This window comes from Carcharhinus amblyrhynchos, chromosome 3 (assembly GCF_965287045.1).
Source record: "Carcharhinus amblyrhynchos chromosome 3, sCarAmb.v2.hapA, whole genome shotgun sequence".
NCBI classification, from domain to species: domain Eukaryota; kingdom Metazoa; phylum Chordata; class Chondrichthyes; order Carcharhiniformes; family Carcharhinidae; genus Carcharhinus; species Carcharhinus amblyrhynchos.
This window is the reverse complement of record NC_137326.1, coordinates 85,521,267-85,531,747: the sequence shown is the minus strand read 5'-3', so window position 1 is coordinate 85,531,747 and position 10,481 is coordinate 85,521,267.

Genomic DNA, 10,481 nt, shown 5'->3' with positions numbered 1-10,481 from the left:
GATATTGTTGCATTGCCTGTTACCACAAATGGAGATAGAAGGGAAGAGTCAACGATTTGACATGTGAAGGTGAGAGAAAGAATGGGAATTTGAAATGAAACAGCATTGCCACAGCCATCAATGTACCAATATAAGAGATTAAGCAGAGAGCTAGGCTGATAGTGAGACAAAAAGTGCTCCATGTATCCCATAGAAAGACACGCAAAGCTAAGACCCATACAAGTTCCCATTATAAAAGCTTCTAATTGGAAAAAAAAAGTGTGGATTCAAAGTTGATTAACATGAGAATAAGTTCTCCAAGGCAAAAGAGGATGGTGGGTGAATAGGGACTTGGTGTTTGATCTCCGTAAAGTAGAGGTTGGTTCTATTCACCAAACACATTCAATGCGAATGTTGAGGCTAGACCTGAGAGAATGGAGAGCAGCAAGTTCAGAGGGAGGTAGGTCAGAGTCAGCAAGTGGAGAGAAAAATTGATTTGACTGATGCCACAGTGGCAGTTCCCAATGAAAAGATCCAGCACGGGTAAAGAGGCCAGGGACATGTACTCAGGTGGAACTAGAACTCCAAAATGGGAAAAAGGGTCAGCTTTGTGGAGGAAATGTTCCTAGTTAAAGAAATGGCTGTGAACATAAAGATTATGAAAGAAAGGCTCAGTGTCACGCTGAGCTCAAAATCCATTGAGGTAGGGAGATAAGAGCCTTTCCTGAGGACTGATCTTTCAAAGTCGTAGGTCAGAGAGGCGAAGGGCAGGTCAGAGAAACTCATGATAAAAAGTGAGATTGGAAAGAAGGATGGAGTCAGACGAAAGTGAAAAGAAATAAGGATGAATAGTGATGTTGATAGCTAGGATGATTTTAACATTCATATCGTTGCACTATAACTGTGGCTAGAGGGAACTGTAGCTTTTTGAAAAGAAAAGCCTTTGCAGGAAACACAATTTGATAGGTAAAAGTGGAAAGCCACAAGAAAAGTCACATTGAGCTGGATAATGGAGGAGCTTGCAGAGCAGTGCGGAGAACAAGGAGAGATAATGCACCACAATCACAGAGAATGCTATTTGTGACCAATGCACAATAATATTAACTAATTTAGTTCCACTAAGAGAAATAGAATTCCGTCATGTGGATTCAGACAGTAGTCCAGTTTACTGAAAAGGAAAACATGGATCGGTTGATGTGCAATTTTTAATTAATTTATTGATTTCTTAATGTTACTTCAGCAAAACTTTTTGAAAAAAAGGAATAATCACTAGTGAATGAACTTTTCATTATTGCCAGCCTGATGAGTTTTACCTTTAATAGTAGAATATATAGCTTTTTATCTAGTTAGTATTAATCATATATTGTCATCATTAATCATTCATTTCAACTTCAAGTCTCAAACACCCTGCACTAATATCCCAAGTCTAAGCTCTATTGCCCTTCAAGGTATTTGTGGACAGGATCTCCCTCTCTCTTTCAACACCAGTTGCTCTTTCAACAATACGTATCATAGAGCCCCCAGACTCTCTCAAACTCCCAACTTGCAATCGCTTCCCCTTTAACCTCACAATCAACTTCAGATCCTAGGTGTTAGCACTACCTTAGCCAAAGCAGGAATGAAAGATCCAGTATACAAATAATTATGAAAAACATAAATAGCAGATAACTCAGGCACAGGGAAGAAGATACTGATGGAAGGAATATCGGAGGCAAAGAAGTTAAGATGATAATGAATGTGTGTGAGAGCTGTGCAAATAGTGAGAATAGGAAACAATAGAAAGTTAAAGAAAGCAGAATACTAAAGACAGCACGATGGTGCGGTGGTTAGCACTGCTGGCTCACAGCGTCAGGAAGTTAGTTCAATTCCAGCTTTAGTGACTGTCTGTGAGGAGCTTGCACGTTCTCCCATGCATGGGTTTCTTCCACACTCCAAAGATGTGCGGTTAGGTAGATTGGCCATGCTAAATTGTCCCTTTGTGTCCCAAGGTGCGTAGATCAGAGGGATTACTGGGGTAAATACATAGGGTTACAAGGGGTGGGATGGAGGGTGGGGTGGAGGGGTGGGCCTGAGTGAGATGCTGAGTTGTTGCTAACTCAATGGGCCTCTTTCTGCACTGTAGGGGTTGAATGATTCTTTGAGTGGAAGAGAAGAAGAAAAGCTATAATGAGAGACGCTGCATTTGTGCCACTATTCTCTACAAACAACATTGGATGAACTAATAGAAACATGATCACTTCCTGGAGAACTAGTGAAAGTAAAAATGTCAGACTGAAGAACCAATGACAAATATGGATGAATATAATTACTATTATTAGGCCTGCATGTACAGTATATCGTGCAAGTTTTTTTTTACCTTACCTTGTAATTTTTTTGTTCCCTTTTGTTGATATTACTAAAGTACATCCACACATTATGGTCTATTAATTTAAAAACAACTGGCTGAAATATTTGGATTGACCGTGCTTGTTTCTTTAATGAAATTGTGCCTGTACTCCACAGTGGTGTCCATGGCACACAGGTACACTTTTGGAGCAAATTGGCAAATTGCACAGATGCCACATTGGTGAGGACATTAATGTGGCCACTGGAAGAATGTAAAGGAGGCAGATAATGCAGACAGTCATAGTCTGACTCTGCTTTGAAGGCACAATCTGCCTCACATTGCCAGGGACCCAGGTTCAATTCTGACCTTGAGTGATTGTTTGTGTGGAATTTGCACATTCTCCCCATGTCTGTGTGGGTTTCCTCCGGGTGCTCCAGTTTCCTCCCACTATCCAAAGATGTGCGGGTTAGGTTGATTGGTCATGCTAAATTGCCCCTTAGTGTCAGGGGTAAATATATGGGGTTACAGAGGTTGTTGTCATTGCAGACTCAATAGGCAATATGGCCTCTTATTGCACTGTAAGGATGCTATGATTCGTTGATGGAAGTGGTGCTACTCTAGAGCTCATTTTTCAGTAAAGTTTGCCCTTTAAACTCACAGAACAGTGTGCGTGCTTAGCAGTAAGAAGGATCTTTCTCAAACTAGTACTAGTAAAGGGACTTTATTTTACTTTCAAATTAGTTACTGATTGATTACTTCTGGCTGGCTTTTCATCTTACAATTCATTATGCTTTGAATGGTTGTTTCCACTTTCAAAAATCTACATGGAATTGTGTGACAGATGCCAAAGGTGATATTTTCTGAGTTCAAGGCTTCTGGACAAACCAATTACTCCCAGATCTGTAGTAGTCATTTCCCTCATAATACTGCATGACTGGGCTAAAGAACAGAGGCCATGCAGAGCAGGATGAGCTGCTGGAAGTGAGAGAAGGAGCTCTCAATAGGAAACCGTCTCCCTTCAGGATGTTCAGGAGGCAATTCTTCAACTGAACATCAGTGAGGGACAGCGTGTGAGATACCTGCACTTCAAAAGAATGCCTGCTCTGAAATCTGCCTTCTGATACAAACACATGTACAGCATCAGGACAGTGCAAGTACTATATTGCCAGTAGCTATTGTGGCACTGTACTTTCATGTGCTTGGTTTCTTCCAAACTGGAGCTGGAGATCCTTGCAACACCTCAGTTTTGATGTGGGTATGCCGGCGTTGGACTGGCGTAAACACAGTAAAAAGTCTGACAACACCAGGTTTTAGTCCAACCTATTTATTTGATAATATACTCACAAGCTTTCGAGGGGTTACCCTCTTCGTCAGGTGAATGGAGAGTTCTGGCCTCAGACAGAGCATATAAAGCACAGACAGTTTAGAGATTACTGATTAAAATGCGAATCCTTACACCTAACCTGCTGTTCAAGACCTGAAGTGGCTGACAATGTGAGTGGTAGGAGCACTGATCACAGTTTAAAGAGATGTGTATTGTCTCCAGACAGTACAGTAAGTGAGGTTTTGCAAACCCAGGCAAGTCACGGGGGTTACAGATTGTGCGACATGAACCCAAGATCCCTGTTGAGACCGTCCTCATGTGTGCGGAACTTGGCTATCAGTCTCTGTTCAGCGACTCTGCGCTGTCGTGTGTTGTGAAGGCCGCCTTGGAGAATGCTTACCCGAAGGTCAGAGGCTGAATGCCCGTGACCACTGAAGTGTTCGCCAACAGGAAGGGAACAGTCTTGCCTGGTGACTGTCGAGCGATGTTCATTCATCCGTTGTCGTAGCGTCTGCATGGTCTCCCCAATGTACCATGCTCACTTACTGTACTGTCTGGAGACAATACGCATCTCTTTAAACTGTGATCAGTGCTCCTACCACTCACATTGTCAGCCACTTCAGGTCTTGAACAGCAGGTTAGGTGTAAGGATTCGCATTTTAATCAGTAATCTCTAAACTGTCTGTGCTTTATATGCTCTGTCTGAGGCCAGAACTCTCCATTCACCTGACGAAGAGGGTAACCCCTCGAAAGCTTGTGAGAATATTATCAAATAAATAGGTTGGACTAAAACCTGGTGTTGTCAGACTTTTTACTGTGTTTACACCTCAGTTTGCCATTTATTGTTGCATAAGTGGGAATACTAAGTTTCTCTATTCATTGAGAGCTGATTAGTGAATAGCTCATTATTCATTAACAGTAATTTAGTGGTGGAGGGAGTGGATATTTGTGGATTTGGTGCCAATCAAGTGGGCTGCTTTGTATAGGATGGTGCCAAGCTTCTTGAATGTTGTTGTATGTTAGATTAACTAAGAAGTACTCAGAAAACAAAGAATGAAAAAGACTCAGTTGCTTCCTAGAGAGATGAGTGATAAACAAATAGTATCACAGGATAAAACTTTACCAACAAGCATTATAACTGAAATTCTTTTCCTGTTTCTTATGATTTTTTTCTTTTCTTTTGTCTACATTATGAACATATACCTGCACATTAGTTTATTAATTAAGAGAAACAGGAATGTTCTATTTTTCATAGATGCAATTATAGCTTCACTGTTAGACTAATTAACAAAGAATGAAACAAGACTGCAAGACAAAATACTTCTGTCTTGTTTGCATGTGTCACAACAAATTAACATTAAAATCTACATGTAGTGCATGTAGATTTATACCACTGACCTTAGGTTGTGCCTGAGTGAGAAGAACCACATTGTGTGAGGATTTATGTCATTGAGTTTGTTGTTGTTCCAAGAAGACAATTGCACCTGTACTATAATCAACTATGCTCATTGTGCCTTGAGTATTTCTCTTCAATATGTTCAAAAATCAATTAGACAACCAGCAACCCAAAATAGCTAATTGTGTTTATATTTTGTGTCTCCAAAACTAATTAGAAGCAGGAGTGTAGCTTTGTGAATCCCATGTAATGCCGAATCAGGAAGAGACAGGGTTTTAAAGAGATTAGTGGTCTCTGGGTGGGTTGCTAAGAAATCTGTGGGAAATGTCTTGCACCTAACATTTAATATGATGTTAGACTTTAGTTTGTTTGTTAACTCAAAAATGTCTGATTCTAATTCACCTGAATGTTAGAGCATAATATAAAAATTGTAGCTATTTTACTTTGACTTTATTTTGTTTGTCTAAAACAATAGAATCTTATGGCTTTAGTCTTTTAAGTACCTGGAATTTCAATCTTTGCCTACTTTAATTGAAAGGCACTGGTCCTTAACCCATCATAATAACGGTGATATCAAAATTTAGCTCAATTGATGTTTCATAAAGGGAGTCCTCAGTGCTATACTTTTCGGCCCCGCATGAAAGAGCCTCCAAGTGAATCATACTGGCATGGAGGCTCCAGGTGCCTGACTCACCCAAAGTGCCCTTGGCTGTGCACTGTGAACAAGGGGAGCTGCATTTCAACACTAACAATGCACCCTCACTCAGTCATGTTGGAAGATGGCGCCATGAAGAGCAGCACCAAAGTTTACGGTGGAAGGGCTGAGCCACTTTCTTCCCCCAGGACTGTTGACAACTCAGGGATCTGGCCAACAAGGTAGGCTGGGAGGCCGTGGCAGTGGCTATCAGTACTCATGCGCTGGCACAAAGGACTGGTGCCCTGTGCCAAAAGAAACCTCCTTTGGGAAACAAGGATGAGTGTCCATCCTGTCCATTGAGCCTGCTATGTCCACATTGATCCATTCCTTGACCTTACAGCAAGCAGCAACCCCCCGGCCCTCCACTACCGCCTCCTCCCCACCCACCACCTGGGCCTCACATCCTTTAAAAAAGTATCTGGATGAGCACCTGGCACCTCATGACACTCTGGGCTATGAGCCAAATGCTGGCAGGTGGGATTAGGTGGAAGTTCAGATGTTTCTAATGTCTCAGTATTTATTCAATGGGCCAAGGAGCCTCTTCTGTGCTGTATGATTCTATGAACCCCTCTCACAGCCCCCTTGACAAATCCCTACCTGCCGCGATACAGTGTCGATATACGCCAACTCATAGGGAAACCTCCATGGAAAGTACATTGTAGTCATCACACACTTCTGCCACACCATCCACAAATGCAGATACAGCCACTTGGTAGGTCATGAGGCTTCTAGATCAGTTTCTGGTGAGCACCACATCGCTGTTGATGCACATCATGTGCCGATGGTAATGTCCGAGGGCTCGGGCAGACAGTGGTCTGCCGGAACTAAGGAAACAGGAGGGGAAGAGAGAGACAATTTTTAGGGTTACCCATTCTGGACACATCCCTGATGTCATGTACCATCTCAATGGGCTGCCAATCCTTGCCATGGGGGACATATGGGTGTTATGATGGGGTCCACATTGGGAACTCCTGAGGCATAGGCATGAGTGCACCCACTTGGGTGTCTGGTGTGCATGCTTCCAGGAATGGCTTGCAGAACAGGGCAACAGTGGATAAGCACCTACATAACTATCACAAGATGGTTTCCCATTGAAGGCAACACTGCAGAGTCCATGTAATGTGAGGAGCTGTGTTAACACCTGCAGAGGCCCTTTGATTGTGACAGCAGCTGCCAAACCTGGTTCTGTTACTGTTATGGGCCCTGGGATGGAATGCCAGCAATATACCACAGAGTCTGTCTAGCAGGCAGATGACGGCATAACCATAACAACATTAGTAGGGTTGGGAGTTGACCACGTCTGGAACCCATTGGGGGTCATTCAGTGGCCAGGGGAATGTGAGCAACACAAGCCCCAAGCCAGTGACGATCCCTACCTGAGGACCCCCAGATCAGCATGAGCCCCCTCCAAACTCCTGCACCCATGCAAGATCGCCCTCCCCACCACTCCACTCCTCACCATGGCAGCAGCTGAAAACCACTCCTCCTGCACTCCAAAGTTTTGTACTCACCTCCTCACTCCTCTTTGTGATTCAGGCAAAGCAGTAACACTTTTGGTGAGCAGTAGTGATTCACTCCAGTGTGACGTCTCACTGCAGAGTTGGAAGGGGGGCGCTTGCATGCTGACCTCGATATTGAAATCCATTCAAATAAGCATAGTGCCTATTTTGAGCGCAAAACTGTTCACGCCAGTAAAAAGGAGCTGGGGAGATGGTAAACTATTTGACTTTGAGCACAAATCTGGTTATAATTGCATGCTGTTTTCTCGCCTCATCACACTGATCAACAAATGCAGTGAGCTGGTAAGATCACATCCTGTATCTATAGAAAATGAGCCATTGAGGGTATACAATCCCCAGGAAAGTACAATAATCCTCATTCTAGTACATCCTACGCAATGTTAAAAATTGTATTATTATCTATTCCTCCCCTCCTTTCTATGTTTTCTTGATTCAACTTTGTGTAGTTCACTTTTGACCTATCTAACCAGAGGCTAACAATTTACTGTTCATAAATACATAATTGAAATTTATTAGTATCAGATTATCTTTCTTTCACTGGAAGGCATCATGCTGCGATGTTTCAGATAAGTCATTGATTATTCCATACATGGCCAAAGTTGCAAAATGGCGCTGTGTTTTAGTGAATCGCTGACTTGCTACCTCTCTGTTCTGGACATTGGGAACACGCCTGAAGCACTCCCATGAGTCGTCTTGTTGGTAAACCAAAAATGTTCCATTAAAAGTGGTAGACCGCCACAACTTGCTTCACAGCAATGTTATATGTCACAAAGTTTCCAACAGTGACTTAGCTGCCACTCATCAACTGAAAAGATTTTTCTGTTAGCTCCATCAGTTTCATCCATCCTTCCCATTAGCAACACATGGTGTATCCTGCTTGTGGGTCTGGGCACTATCCAATGACAACAGCTTCAAGAAGCTACAGGTAAGAGTTGAATATTGTACAGCACCCACATTCTCTTAAATGCCTGAGGAACAGAGATGTTAGACTTTGTATCTTATCTTGCTTTCATTGAAACAAAATTATTCCCCAAAACATCTTTGCATCAACATGAAGTCAATAGTAAAATCTGCATCATTGCTTCATTTCTATTGATCAAATGCATTGGGGATATTTGGCAATAACTTCAATATCGGTCAAAAAACATATTTTGAGGTCTACATATTAATGTATAGATGGAAGGAATCTGCTATTCTATAATATATGTGGTTTCCCCAAATGGCAGTAGTAATTGGATTGTGTTCTGCTTGTTTTACAGGGAGCAGCATCCTTGCCAAAGGAGGCCTGAGAAGTGTTCAACCCAATTCTGCATCACTCGGGGTTAAGTGATCACCATCAAAGGTAAATATATTTTAAAAGAACGTAAAAGTAAATATTTGCTATGAAGGCAGGAAGAGAATGAATGCTTTCCCCAATACCATGGTATACTGACGACTTTTGTCATCTCATTGATTTATCGACCATCCTTTCTCAGGATTAAAATTGGATTCCTGTTGGTAAGCTAATTAACAGAGATGTATTGATTACAATGGACAAATGAAGATGCAACAGTTGTCGACAGTATACCCAATTAATATGGGGTCAGAATCTTCCTGAAAAGATAATATGCTGGCTGAAAATCTCCCGTTTCATCCACTACTGGCATCGTAACAGGCAAGACAGAAAATTTGGCAGATCATTTAATTGTCCGTTGAGCTCAGACAGGAATTTCTGGTATTGGGGCACATGCAGCCAGCGAACCTACCGATGAACTCTAGGTTTTATGCACAAATTGGCCAACAACTTGTCCTGCAGAAATGATTGCCACAACATTTTTAGCATCATAAAATTACATTGCACCATTACGTTCTCCATGATTATCATGTGATTGCTGTATTTGCATATTTATTGCCAATTAAACGCAACCCATCGTCAAGCTTAGCAATAATAGCATTAATGATGTGATAATTGTTAATGACTGCCAACCTCACTGGGGAATAGCTAAATGTGTGGAATCACGCATGGAACATCTAATTGGAAAGGAGTGTAGCGAGGTGGGGGTTGCTCCTGTCCTGCCTTGGTCCTAATTAAATCCAAGGCGTAAAGAATAGTGGATAACCTTCCTACTCTGCTGTCACTGTCATCTCACTGTGGTTTTATTCCACTGCCATTGGTAATGATGGCATAAGATGGTAAAACCATAAGAAATAGGAACAGGAATAGACTATTCCTTTTGAGCCTGTTCTGCCATTTAATAAGATCACATCTGTTGTAATACTCAAGTCCAGTTTCCTGCCATCTCTCTAATCTTTAATTCACCAACTAATTAAAAATACATCAAACTCCATCTTGAAAGTGCTCAAGGCTTCAACCGCCAAAGCTTCCTGAGGTAAAGCATTCCAAAGATTCACCATCTTTGAGAGAATCTGTCTAAAATCTGTCTAAAATGAGCATCCCCTGTTAAGGTCCAGACCAGAAACTCCAAGGTGTTTTGTGAAGTCAGCCTAAACTCTAAGTTTTACATTTGATTTTAGCATTGGTGAATATTAGGTCTTTCACTCCAGATATGATTCAAGTGACCCACTGGGAAGGTTTTATCAAACAAAGTTTATTTAAGAACACAGTTGAAATATAACAAAAAGAATTAGCATAACCTTTACCAATTGTAAGACTTAACCATGATGCAGTGTAATTCCCAGCAGCTAGCTATCTCTGTCATTCAAATTTAAAATCAATACCCCATAGACTTGCACACTTCTTCATTTTGCTCAGAAGATACTCACTATCTAGCATTTAACACCTATGGACAGAGATCCAAACAGCAGTTTTCAGAGATGAGTATATCATCAAGATAGCACAACAGAGAAGTAAATTTAGTCTCTAACAGCTTGCGGTCTTCAGATTTCAGAGACAAAAACAAATACCTCTCTCACTCTGCAGGTTCCAAAACAGCATCTGAAAGAGCTAAGCTGGAATTCTCTAAAACACAGCTGTCCCCAGTCATGACCTGACATGTCAATTATCCCCATCAAGCTCTATCCTGCAATCTCAGTGGAACACTAACACAAGAGAACACTGCATTAGTTCAAATTAAAACCAACATGATGCCAATTATACTGATTCAGCAACAATAGAGAATACCGGCTGCAAACAAAATGGCTCTGATAAAATGCCAGCGGCTGCTCAAAACAATCTGCAGAGAAAACATGATTAAAATACATTCCTTAAAGGCACAATATCATCACTCCCTTATTCTGCG